The sequence below is a fragment of the Narcine bancroftii genome, chromosome 11 (genome assembly GCF_036971445.1).
Source record: "Narcine bancroftii isolate sNarBan1 chromosome 11, sNarBan1.hap1, whole genome shotgun sequence".
Lineage (NCBI taxonomy): Eukaryota > Metazoa > Chordata > Chondrichthyes > Torpediniformes > Narcinidae > Narcine > Narcine bancroftii.
The window spans coordinates 28,017,273-28,030,621 of record NC_091479.1 but is presented as its reverse complement, the minus strand read 5'-3'; the positions used below and the strand labels follow the sequence as shown (position 1 = coordinate 28,030,621).

Genomic DNA, 13,349 nt, shown 5'->3' with positions numbered 1-13,349 from the left:
ATCAAATTTTTTTTTAACAATTCCTATTATAAGGAATTTCTATTTCAGTACAACATGGTTGGTCCTAACTTATCCTTTAAATATGCTCTAAGTTGGAAATAGCAAAAAAAGATTGCTATGAGTTATATAATATTTATTTCTCAGTTGGTCAAATGACATTAATTGACCCCTTTCATCACAATCTTCAACATTTATTATCCCCTTACGAAACCCGCTGTCCAGAAATTGATGATCCTTTGAAAAAGAAATGAGGATTTTGAATCCAAGCCATTCTAGGTGATGTACATCCACTTACACCAATTACATCATTTATTTTATTCCATATATTAATCAAATGTTTCAACAATTGTGTATCTTTATCACCAACCATTAATTTTGATTCCCAGTTGTACATAAATTCTTCTGCTTTTCCCTTTCCTATTTTATTTGATTCTATTTTAACCCTTTCAAAAAAAGAAGCAAGAAATCTCATTTGAGCTGCTCCATAACAATTTTTAAAATGAGGAAGCTGCAGTCCTCTCAATGCAGAATTTGCAATGGGTTATTTGTAACATGGGATTCAATCTGAAATGGGTTCATGTGACATAAAACCACGATGCAGAATGTTTTCTAAGAATGGAATACAAGAGGAGGATTTGTCTAGTTCTTCAGCAGGATATAGATCACAAGATATAGGAGCAGAAGTAGGCCCGTCAAGTCTGTTCCACCATTCACCCACTCAGCCCCACTGCCCAGCTCTCTCCCCATTACCCTTAATTCCTTGATGTATCAAATACCTGTTAATCTCTGCCTTAAATACAGCCAATGACCTCACGTGGGTTTCATGACCCACTGACAAAATCAATTTTTCCACTTTTGTTTTAAATTGACACCCTTTTATCCTGAAATTATGCTCTCCTGTCCTAGAATCCCCTACCATGGGAAACATCTTTGCCATATGTACTCTGTCCAGGCCTTCTAGCATTTGAAATGCCTCTGAGGACCCCCTTATCCTTCTGTACTCCAACTAGTACAGTCGAAGAGTCGACAATTGTTCCTCATACACTAACCCTTTCATTCCTGATATCATTCCAGTAAATCATCTCTGACCTTCTCCAACAACAGCACATCTTTTCTCAAATATGGCACCCAAAACTCTAATTCTGATTGAATGGAAATGCAATTCTCAAACGACACAAACACAATGATTACATGATATTATGTCTTGTTGATATTTACCACTCGGGAAGGTTCTTGTTGGTTTTCAGATAGAGGTGTGTTGTTCAGGGAATCATTAATGTTTTTGTGACTCAACGTCCAAGCATCTGAAGTCCATTATCTCTTCTGAAAAGCTTTATAGCTTTAGCATGGAGCAGAGCTGAGCCACGACTTTGCAGGTATCTAAGGGAGTGTGTGGGCAGGGTTTGTTCTGGACCAACAATTTCACCAAGTGACTCTCCTTGAAATCAAGATTCAAACCATTTTGAGGAATACAACAGGAATTGTTCAACAAGAGCTTGGTGTTCCCTGAGGAGTTTTCTTTCAATAGTGGAAATGATTTTTTTTAAAAAGGCCGTTAATATTCCTGATACAGATCTTTGTACTTAACTTTCAGGTTGCTATCTGTTTTTAACTTGGAGGCCTTTAATGGGGTGACTGTGTGGAATTTTTGCTTTAACCAAGCAGCTCTCTTGCAATTTTCCAGCTGTTGGATGCGATTCAGTTGTTTGCAAGTTTAGTAAGTGGGATTTTGATGTGAAATTGCAACTCACAGCGTCATTTTTGTGTTTGAAAATGCCAATGTGAAAATTTTAACTTCAGTCTTCTTGGTTTGCTTAAGTTTACAGAGGAGACGTTGCGTCAAGCTGAGAAGACAGAGTTGGATGCCCATTTGGCGAATCGGCTGGGCAAAGCAGAAAGCACAAAACGAGGGGCTGAAAAAATAATGAAGCAGACTGAAATGCCGTTGAACCAAACCCAGGTAAAGAATTTAATTTTGTGCAGCGTACTTAAGAGACCAAACAATTTGGGATTTTAGTGGTGACCTATTTAAATGAACAAAATCTGATTAGAATAGAAGTTTATGGAATGTTTGGAAGTTGCCACAAAAAAATGGAGCATATAAATTAGATAAATGAACAATACAATGAGCCTGGTGTCACAGTATCTGCCTCCCTCTACCGTACATCACTGTTGAACCTTCTCCCCAATATGAACCTGATGTCACAGTATAGGTCAGAGTTTATTGTACATCACTGTTAAACCTTCTGACTACAGTGAATCCAGCGTCAGTATATCTGTCCCAGTCTACTGTACATCACTATTAAACATTCTCCGCACTGTGAACTAGTTGTCACAGAATCTGCCACAGTTTATCATACATCTCATTAAACATTCTCCCCACTGTGAACCTGGTGTCACAGTACCTGACACAGTGTATTGTACATTACTGTTAAACCTTCTCACTGCTGTGAAGCCAATGTCACAGTAATGATCTCAGTCGTCCATACATCAGCATTAAACCTCTCTCCACTGTGAATCTGGTGTCACTTTGCCTGCCACCCCAATATGAACCTGATGTCAAAGTATCTGACACTGTTAATCGTACATCAATGTTAAACTTTCTCCCCTCTGTGACCCTGGTGTAATAGAATCTGCCTCAGTGTACAGTCCATAACCATTAAACCTTCTCCCCACTGTGAACCTGGTGTCACGGTGTATATCCCAATTTACAGTATATCACCGTTAAACCTTCTCCCCCCCCTGTGAACCTGGTGTAATAGAATCTGCCTTAGTCTACCGTCCATCACCGTTAAACCTTCTCCCCACTGTGAACCTGGTGTCACGGTATATATCTCAATTTACAGTATATCACCGTTAAACCTTCTCCCCAAAGTGAACCTGGTGTCACAGTATCTGCCTCAGTCTACCGTACATCACCGTTAAACCTTCTCACTACTGTGAACTTGGTGTCACGGGATTGATCTCAGTCTATCGTACATCACTGATAAACCTCTTCCCCACTGTTCACCCGGTGTCACGATATCCATCTCAATTTACCGTACATCACTGTTAAACATTCTCCCCAATGTGAACATGATGTCACAGTATCTGACACAGTTTAAAGTAAATCACTGTTAAACCTTCTTACTACTGTGGAATCCATCTCACATTTTCTGCCTCAGTCTACCGTTCATAAACATTAAACCTTTTCCTCCTGTGAACCTGGTGTTAAAGTATCTGCCTCAGTTTAACGCACATCACCATTAAGCCTTCTTACTGCCCTGAACTCAGCGTCACAGTATTTGCCAACATCAACTGTACTTTACCGTTAAAACATCTCCTCACTCTGAACCTGGTGTCGCAGTATCTCACATAGTTAATTGTACATGACTGTTAAACTGTGTTAATGTTGTGAACCCATTGTCTCAGTATCTCTTATCAGTCTACCATACATCATCGTTAAACCTTTACACATCTGTGAATGGGTGTCACTGTATCTGATACAGTTTATCGGACATTACTTTTCAACTTCCTCACTTCTGTGAACCCAGTGTCACAATAACTGTCTCAGTCTACCCTACCTCATTGTTGAACCTTCTCCAACTGTGAACCTGGTGGCACAGTTCTGCCTCAGTCTCCCGTATATCACCATTAAACCTCCTCCCCACTGTGAACCTGGTGTCACTGTATCTGCCTCAGTCTACCATACATCACCATTAAACATTATCCCCATTGTGCACCTGGTATCACTTTATCTACCTCAACATACCGCACATCACCATTAAACGTTATTCTCATGTGAATCTGGTGTCACAGTATCTGCCTCAGTCTACAGTACATCACCGTTAAACCTGATCCCCACTTTACTCCTGGTGTCAAATTATCTACCTCAACATACCATACATCACTGTTAAACCTTCTCGCTCTGTGAACCTAGTGTCACAGTATCTGACACAGTTCATATTATATCACTGTAAAACCTTCTCACAAATGTGAATCCTACTAAAAAATAATACTCCCCTTCTAAGTCTCACTGTATTCGAATCCCACCTATTTTAAAAATTCCAAAAAAAAGAGAAACATCAATCCCAAAACAAGATACTCAAAAGTAGTAGCCCCCTAAAAATCTGGGTGTGGTAAAGTCCACAAGTAGCAGGTGACTAAAGGACTCAGTGCCACCCACCCCCAGTCAGACTTTCACAAAGTCCTGAAACAAAAACATTCAACCCAGTGATTCCAGTCCCAATGATTGTTCCGGATCGTCAATATCGAGAAGACTTTGCATCCATTCAACTTTTTTCCCATTCTTTCCATATTTTCCAATCTTCCCATTTCCATTCCCATTGACCCTTCCCTTTGGTGACAATGGTGACGATCACCCATTTCCTCGTGCATCTGGCAATGAATTAGCAAATATTAAAGCATCATGGTCATTCTCAAAAAACTGAGATTGAAAATTCCCATAAAAATCTTTCAATACTGCTGCATAACGAAAAGCAAATTTATATCCCTTTCGCCACAATACTTCTTAGGCTGAATTAAATTCTCGGTCTCTTCTGATAATTTCTTGACTCAGATCTGCATTAAAAAACCCCTATTATTTTGAACCATCAGTGGAGTCTGATTTTGCCATGTTTTCTGCACCACCAATCGGAGTATCACCTCTCTGTCTTGTTATTTAAAACAGCGAATCAAAACTGCTCATGGTAATTGGCCTGGAAACGCTCTGTTCACTCGATCTAATTCCAGTCCATCTGGAACGAATTACCTGCCCTTCACTTCTGGGATCCATTTCTTCAAAACCTTCACCGGATCCGAACCTTCCATATCTTCCGGAAGACCTACTATCTTAACATTATTTCTACGACATTGGTTTTCTAATGAGTCAAACTTCTTCAATAATTCCTTCTTCTGAATCCCCCAATCTACAAAAGGATCTTCCACTATTTCCATTTTTTCTCTATTACGCTCCACTTGACTCTTGCATTCAAGAAAGCCTCCTCAATCTTTTTAAAATGATCTTGCACAGTATCCACTGATCGTGTCCATCTCGTAACATCACTCTTAACTACATTAATATCTTGCTTCATAAAAGTTATTTCTTCACACACAGTGTTCATTTTAGTTTTCATTTCGAAAATCCTTGAGTCATCTGATGAGTCATCTGCATTGACATATTTGCCATATCTTCCATGAGTTGAGCAATCCCTTCCAGAATTGGAAACACAGAATCCAGTCCAGGATCCATCACCTGCCTTTGAGGCTGACCTTCTTTTGCCGCAGTCCCCAGTTCTTCAAATTCTAATGAAGTTGAGCTCTCTTCTTGTTCCAAAGCAGTAGGTCCTCTTCCAGTACGGCTGCAGGTCTGGACACCCAACAACAGCATGCCTACCTCAACAGTGAGCGACCTCGTCAGTTCACCGTCGCTCAGGCTCCCCCACAGCCCACACCTTCTCCAAAGGTTTGTGGACCCTTGACGCACTGCACATGCCCGGTAGGGCCACCGACTGCGCAGGTGCGTCATCTGATGCTACACTGTACCTCTCCTGACCACCAGGCAATGCTGCAGGCTCACGTGCCTGTCCTCGTTCAGCTGGCTCGCCCTCACGCCTGTGTTCACGAGTGCACGAGTCGAAACCGCTGAACTCATCGCTAAGCTAGCGCCGACGAAATACTTAGCCGGGCAGGAGTCCTCTGAGGCTTGGGGACTCCAGTCGACAACTCTGTTACTTCAACTTGAACTTGGCCTCAGTTCTTCAACACTTTTGTAAGGTAATTTCTTCTGTAACTGAGTTTTCGATTTTTTCACATTTGCAGCCATTTCGATCCTCCACTATTCCAAAGACTATAAACAGTATTTTTAATCACTTTTACAACTTTTAAAATTGAGCATTTAATAGTCTAACTGCGGAAGGGTGGAACCACACGTCTACCCTCTGCGCCATCTTGTCACAGTATCTGACACAGTTTATAGTAAATCACTGTTAAACCTTCACATTACTGTGAATGCTGTCTCTCAGTTTCTGTCTCAGTCTACCGTTAATCAACGTTAAACCTTCTCACCCTGTTAAATTGGTGTTAAAGTATCAGCCTAAGTTTACCACACATCACCATTAAACCTTCTCCCCATTGTGAAACCGGTTTTACTGTATCTGCCACAGTTTATCGTACATCACTATTATACCTTCTCACTACTGTGAACTTGGTGATATAGAGCCTGGCAGTCTACCGTACATCACCAGTAAACCTTCTCGTCAATGTGAGCCTGGTGTTACTGTATCTGCCACAGTTTAGTGTAGATCATCATTAAAAATTCTCCCCAATATGAAGCTGGTGTCCCTTTATTCGCCAAAGGTTATCGTACAGCTCTGTCAAACATTTTCCCCACTATGAACCCGGTGTCACAGTAACTGTCTCAGTTTCCCATAAAGCTTTTTTTCCCACTCTGAGCCCAGTATCAACGTATCTACATAGTCTCCTGTACATCACCATTAACCTCCTCCCCACTGTGAACCAAGTATCAGTATCTGCCAGTTTATTGTACATCATTTTTAAACCTTCTCACCACTGTAAACCTGGAGTCACAGAATCTGCCTTATTCTACCATACATATCTGTTAAACCTTCTCAGTACTGTGAACACAGTGTCACAGTATCTGCCAAAGTCGTCGACTGTACATCACCGTTAAACATTCTCCCCAAGTTGACCCATTCATCACTGTTTTTTCCACCATTTATCGTACATCACAGTTCAACCTCCCCACTGTAAACTTGGAGTCACAGTATATTCCACAGTTTATTGCACATCACTGATATTCTTTCTCCTCGTTGTGAATGTGGTGTCACCATATCTGCATCAGTCTTCCGTACATCACCATAAACTTTGCACCAATGTGAACCTGGTGTCACTTTATCTGCCACAGTTAATATTACATCACCGTAAAAACTTCTTCCAACTGTGAACCTGGTATCACAGTATCTACCACAGCTTATCATGCATTACTGTTAAACCTTCTCACTACTGAAAACTTGGTGTCACAGTATCTGCCAAAGTCCACTGTATATCACCGTTAAATATTCTCCCAACTGTGAACCTGGTGTCACAGTGTCTGATACAGTTTATCGTACATTACTGTTAAACCCACCAGATAAGCTCCAGATAGCGAAAGAGAAGTTCTCACATCTGCAGGAACTTGGGATCATTCGTCCCTCCGACAGTCCTTGGGACTCGCCGCTTCACCTGGTCCCAAAAGCCTCCGATGGCTGGCGCCCCTGCGGAGATTATCGACGGTTTAATGACACGACAGTACCTGACCGTTACCCCATCCCTCACATTCAGGACTTTATGGCCAATCTGCATGGTGTGAGAGTATTCTCCAAGGTCGATCTGGTGTGCGTGTACCATCAAATCCCATTGCACCCAGATGACATCCCCAAAACGTCCATCATCTCCCCCTTCGGCATGTTCGAATTTTTATGCATGCCTTTCAGGCTCAAGAACACCGCCCAGACATAATGCACCTCATGGATACGGTGCGCAGGGATTTGAATTTCGTGTTCATTTATCTGGATGACATTCTTGTCGCTAGCAGAGACTGGGCACAACACAAGTCTCACCTGCACACCCTCTTCTCCCGACTGGCCGAATTCAACCTAATGATCAGCCCGGCCAAATACCAGTTTTGTGCAGAAGAAAATTTGGATGGGATGAAACTAATCCAGAATCCATTGCACAAGATTGGAAAAATTAGATTGAGCGTCTTCAAATACTTGGACGTTTTGACGTCAACAGACTTTGGAGTGGCCACATTTGCTCAGTTACACCATTTTTCTGATGTAAGTGAAGGTGGTTTTGATCCTGTCAGTTACTGAGTCCTGTGAAATAACCAAGTGCGAGTAGATGGTGGATTTGTAATGGGAAAAGCCAGAGTGGCTCGATTAAAGTCGGTCACAAGACCTTGAATGGAATTGACTGCTGCTACTATGGTGAGCAAAATGGACGCTATGTTAAGAAGAGAATTACAGATGGAGTTAGCAGATCCTGTGTTTTGGACTGATAGAACATCAGTGCTTAAATATATTAATAATGAAATCATGAGGTTTCATCTCTTTGTGACTAACAGAGAGAATGAAAACCTGGACAACAACAAATGGCAGATTTACCACATGACAGAGTTTCACCTGATGAATTCCCATTTACATCCGTGGAAGTTGATTATTTTGGTCCTTTGCAAGTAAAGTGCGGACGAAGTGTTGAAAAACGATATGGAGTTATTTTCACTTGTTTGACTATGAGAGCAATTCATATTGAAGTAGCGTCATTGCTTGATACAGACTCTTTTATTAATGTTCTTTGGCGTTTTATTCCTAGACCTGGTCAAGTAAAAGAATTATGTTCTGATAATGGATCTAACTTTAAAGGAGCTGAACGAGAATTATGAAAAGTTATTCAAAATTGGAATCAACATCAAATTCCTGATGCGTTACTTCAGAAAGAAGTTAATTGGATATTTAATCCACCCATAGTTATGGGTGTGGTACGGGTAAGGGTTAGTTGGTTGTGGAGAACGTTTACAAAGGTCTGTACTGGGCAGTACTGGGCAGCAATGCTTAATGTTGTAATGGATGCGGAAGCTCTGGGAAGGGGTAAGGGAGGGACTGGCCAGGAAGTCTGCAGATTCTGGGTCTGAGGGCAATGCACAAACATGCTGGGGAAACTCATGGATAGTTTTGTGAGGAGCAGGTCCTGCATCACGAGTCAAATTGAGTATTTCGAGGAGGTGTCAAAGGAAATAGATGAAGGTCAAGGTCTGTATGTGCTGCACGTGGATTTTAGTAAGGTGCTTGACGAGGTCGTCACGGTGGCCTCATTCAGAATGTCGGGAGGCATGGGATCCATGGAGCCTTGGCTGTGTGGATTCAGAATTGGCTTGTCTGCAGTAAACAGAGGGTAGTAGTAGATGGAACAATGACTAGTGGCTCTCCAAATGGATCTGCTCTGGGACCCCTGCTCTTTGTGATTTTTATGAATGATGATGGGAGTGGAAGGGTGGGTATGTCAGGGGATGACACAGAGGTAGAGATGTTGTAGACAGTGTAGAAGGTTGTCATAGGTCATCCAGTTTGCAGAGAAGTGACAGATGGAGTTGAATCCTGTAAATACAGATGTACTTAAACAAGCAACTGGTACAGGTTAATTTCCAGAGTCATTTTCAAGGGCATGAATAAAAGTTATTCCAAAGTAGGTTGGAGACCCATTAAAATTAGCTTCATATAGACCAATATCTTTATTGAATGCGGATTACAAGAACGTGAGGGCAGAGCACTTGGTTAATGGCAGGATTATGAACAGTGTGCAGGACTGAGATATATTTAGATCCTGCGCCATAAATCGCTCAAAGTTGCTGTGCAAATTGAGAGGGAGTTTAAGATGGTGTATTGTGTGCTGGCCTTCAGGAGTCAGGGGATTGAGTTCAAGAACTGAGAGGTAATGCTGCAGATGTACAAAATTCTCGTCAGACCACACTTGGAATATTGTGTGCATTCCTGGGGCAAAAATACCAGTGGACATCTAAATAAGGTGAGATGAGGGAACTTTAGACAAAATGTGAGGGGGATATTTTATTTACACAGAATGTAGTGGGTGGCTGGAATACATTGGCAGGGGTGGTACTGGAGGCTCATCCAAAAAAGACACAAAAAAGATTTTAATATAGGGACAGGAATAAAAGAAAAACAGAAGGTACTGGTGAGAGGGAGGGAAGAGTAATATTGTTGTGGGGTAGGTTCAGATGGGTCAGCTGAAGGGACTCGACTGATCCATCCACGATTTGTCCAACATCTTGCTGCCATGTCATGGTGAACCAGGGTGTTGCCTGATGGAGACACGTGGCTCTGAGCTCTGCAGAGATAGATCGTGCTTTTCTCCAAAACACACTTCCTCAGGTAAAGCAGAGGAATGGGAAAGATCCTAGTGTGCAGGGGTAGGGAGGGGGGTGATGGGGGAAGAGTTGGGGCCCTCCAAAGTCATCGTGATCAGGCCTCGGAGACGGCATCTCTATCACTCATATTTCTCTTCCCAGGAGAAGGAGCGATCTCAGAGACAAGACACGAGTCCAGAAGAACATTGCATCCCAGCTGAACAGAGAACGGACAACATCATGGTGGCCTGAACCCCTCCCCTTCTCCCTCTGGCCCTGCCAACTCCATTCCCCACCTCTTCCATATCCCTTCACCCACTTCCCCTCCCATTTCTCCCCTACCTCTCCTCCATTCCAATCCCCTCCCACTCACCTTCCCCTTCACCTACCCTCACACCTATGCCCGAAACTTAGCCCTCCTCCCTTCACCTCCCCTTCCCCTCTCCTTTCCCCCTCCCCTTCGCCTCCTACCCTTCCCCTCCTCCCCTTCCCCTCCCCTTCCCTTCCTACCCCTAACAGGGGAAGGAGGGATAGGGGAAGGGGGTAGGAGAAAGGGGGGTAGTGAGAGGGTAGGGGTAGGTAATGGGGTAGTGGTAGGCGGTGCGGGTATGGGGTAGGGTTAGGGGAAGGGGGTAGGTGTAGAGGATAGGGGTAGGGTTTAGCTTAGGGTTGGGGAAGGTGGGTAGATTTAAGATAAGGGTCAGGGACGGGTAGAGGTAAAGTTAGGTTTAGGGTTAGGAGATGTGGGATCGGGTTAGGTCGAGGTTTAGGGTTAGGTTTAGAGTTCGGGGAAGTGGGCTTGTGATAAGTTTAGGGGAAGGGAGTAGGAGGTAGAGGTGAGGTGTGAGTTGGGGTTAGGGGAAGGTGGGTAAGATTAGGTTGGGTTTAGGGGACAGCATAGGGATAGGGTTAGAGGACAGGGTGGAAATAAGAGTTAGGGTTGGGGATGTGGTGTAGTGTTTAAGGGTATCGGTAGTGTTAACGTTAAGGTTAGAGTTTGTTAGGGGTTAGGGTTAAGTTGGGGAGGGGAGCGTGGGCGGCGAGCGGGGCACAGGAAATGGAGAGGTGATGAGGGAGGGGAATGGGCAGGGAAATGAAGAGGTGTATGGTGTAGAGGAAATGGGAAGTGAATGTAGGAAGGCACCCCTTACCCCACATTATCCCTGCCTCCTCTCCTCCTTCCAGAGGAAGCGGGACCTCATTCCGGCCAGAACCTCCCTGTAGTTTCAGAGCCTCTGTTTCAGGAAATGCCTTCGACGCTTGCCGCTGGACAGACATCTTGTCCCTTGATTCATTCTATACCGTTGATATTAAATTTAAAAATGGTTTGGTCTTTTAAAGCTTGAACTCAAAAGGCTGGTCCAGATAGACAACACAGAAACAGGCCCTTCGGCCCCACTCTCCTGCTGGCTGTGCTGTTGTAATCAGTCCATATTCCTCTCCACCTTTTCATTCTTAGCTCCCATCAAGCTCATGTTGCCTTGTCAATCTCACGGCCTGTGGGAAGAAGCTATTTCCCTCCCTGGCTTCTCTACTTTTATTCCTCCATATCTCCTTCCTGATGGCAGGGGGACAAAGATGCTCTTTGCTGGATATCTGGGAGTCTATTTACAGAGCCCATCCCTGCAAAAAATTCAGGGGTCCCTTGCCTTGAGGTTCCACCCATGTTGCCTCTCCCTCAGCACTCTCTCGTCAGAACACAATTGCACCCTCCTTCCCCTCCTCTCCCAGGTCTCAATATCCCCCTGACAATTCCAGTCAGCTGCAATGTCTACACCCTGCCCCACCTGCTATCGAATGCCCTGCATCCTCCTTCCCCATTGGTTTCCTCCTGTTATCAGGCATCAGGATGGACCCCACCCTGTTGAAACTACCCGTATTCTCACTGATCTCTCTGCGCCTCTGCCCTCCATCCAGGGGTCTTGGTTGTCTTGTGGTGATGGTGTAGAACAAAGTACCAACTCAAGGAGATGGGGAGCTGTAAGGAGACCCCCAGTTCCAGGAGACAGGGAGAACCACAGAGATGCCCAACTCTGTCAAACTGGTAGAACCCGGTCATCAGGTGCAAGGAGCTCTTGGTACTGCTGCACGTGAGGCAGGTGTGGCCCAGCCCCACACCTCCACCCTGTCAATTCCCAAAACACATTTCCTATTCATGTGGGGGTCCAAAATGGATAGAGTCTGGAGGACCATGTACATCGTCAATCAATGGGGGAATAACCCTAACCAGCATGGCTATTGTGTATGGCTGTGCTTGGAAACAAAGTGCAAGGGCACCAAAACCTTCTATGTGCTGAGGTTCTACCTGGCTCAGGTGTTGTGAAAGATTGGTCTGGCCCTGATGCCACACAATGTCCTAGTCAGCAGGACTTTGCCCCATCACCTTCATGGGAATGGTTGCATAGACAAACACTATTGATCACAGGGCCATCAGGCAGTGATCAGCATGGAATTCCTGCTGACACAGAGACTAGGACTTGATGAGATACTGCGGGGTGGTCCCCTGAGCAGAGCATCCAGAGACAGACATGCAGAACTGCTGGAAGACCAGAATCTCAGTGAAAGATGCCCTTTGGTCTGCCTGAAACCCAGATAAGAGAAGCAAACACTAGAAGCCCAAAGCAAAGGGAGGAAGGTTTAGGGGCAATATCAGGGGTACTTGTTTTTACACAGAGTTGTGGGTGCCAGGAATGACTTGCCAGGAGTGGTGATGAAGGCTGAAATATTAGGGCATTTAAGGGCTTCTTGGACACATGAATGAAGGAAACATAGAAGATAGGAGCTGGAGTAGGTCATTCGACCCTTCGAGCCTGCTCCGCCATTCAACGAGATCATGGCTGATCTTAAATTTCAGTACCCCATCCCCACCTTCTCTCCGTAACCTTTAATACCCTTATACTGAAGAAATATATCAAATTCCCTCTTAAACATATTTAATGAACCTGCCTCTACTGCCCTCTGTGGCAATGAATTCTACAGCTTCACCACTCTCTGGGTAAAGAAATTCCTCCTCATCTCCATCCTAAATGGTTTGCCTATTATCGACAAACCATGGCCCCGGGTTCTGGATTTTCCCATCCTTGGAAACATCCCATCTGCATCCATTCTGTCCAGTACTGCCAGAATTTTATATGTCTCTATGAGATCCCCTCTCAATCTTCTAAACTCCAGGGAGTATAATCCCAATTTGTGCAATCTTTCCTCATAAGTCATTCCTGCCATTCCAGGTATCAGCCTGGTGAATTGTCTCTGCACCCCCTCCATTGCAAGAATGGAGGGTTATGAAGGAGGAAGGGTCTAGTTTTTATTTTGCTTGGAATTGATAGGTCAGCGCAACATCGAGGTCCGAAGGGCATAACTGTTCGACGTTAACCTGCTGGTCTTTTAGCACATGGAGATGTGGGTGAGGGAATGCTGCCCACCGGCCTATTCCAGGTTGCTGAGAGAT

At 44.1% G+C, this 13,349-nt stretch overlaps 1 long non-coding RNA gene across 1 annotated transcript; it reads left to right on the top strand.

Moving 5' to 3' along the window:
- The first annotated feature begins 1,602 nt into the window (after nucleotides 1–1,602).
- Nucleotides 1,603–10,503, top strand: LOC138746343 (uncharacterized). Its single transcript, XR_011346880.1, has 3 exons — nucleotides 1,603–1,717; nucleotides 1,820–1,960; nucleotides 10,064–10,503. It is a non-coding gene; the product is annotated as an uncharacterized lncRNA (long non-coding RNA).
- The last annotated feature ends 2,846 nt before the right edge of the window (nucleotides 10,504–13,349 follow it).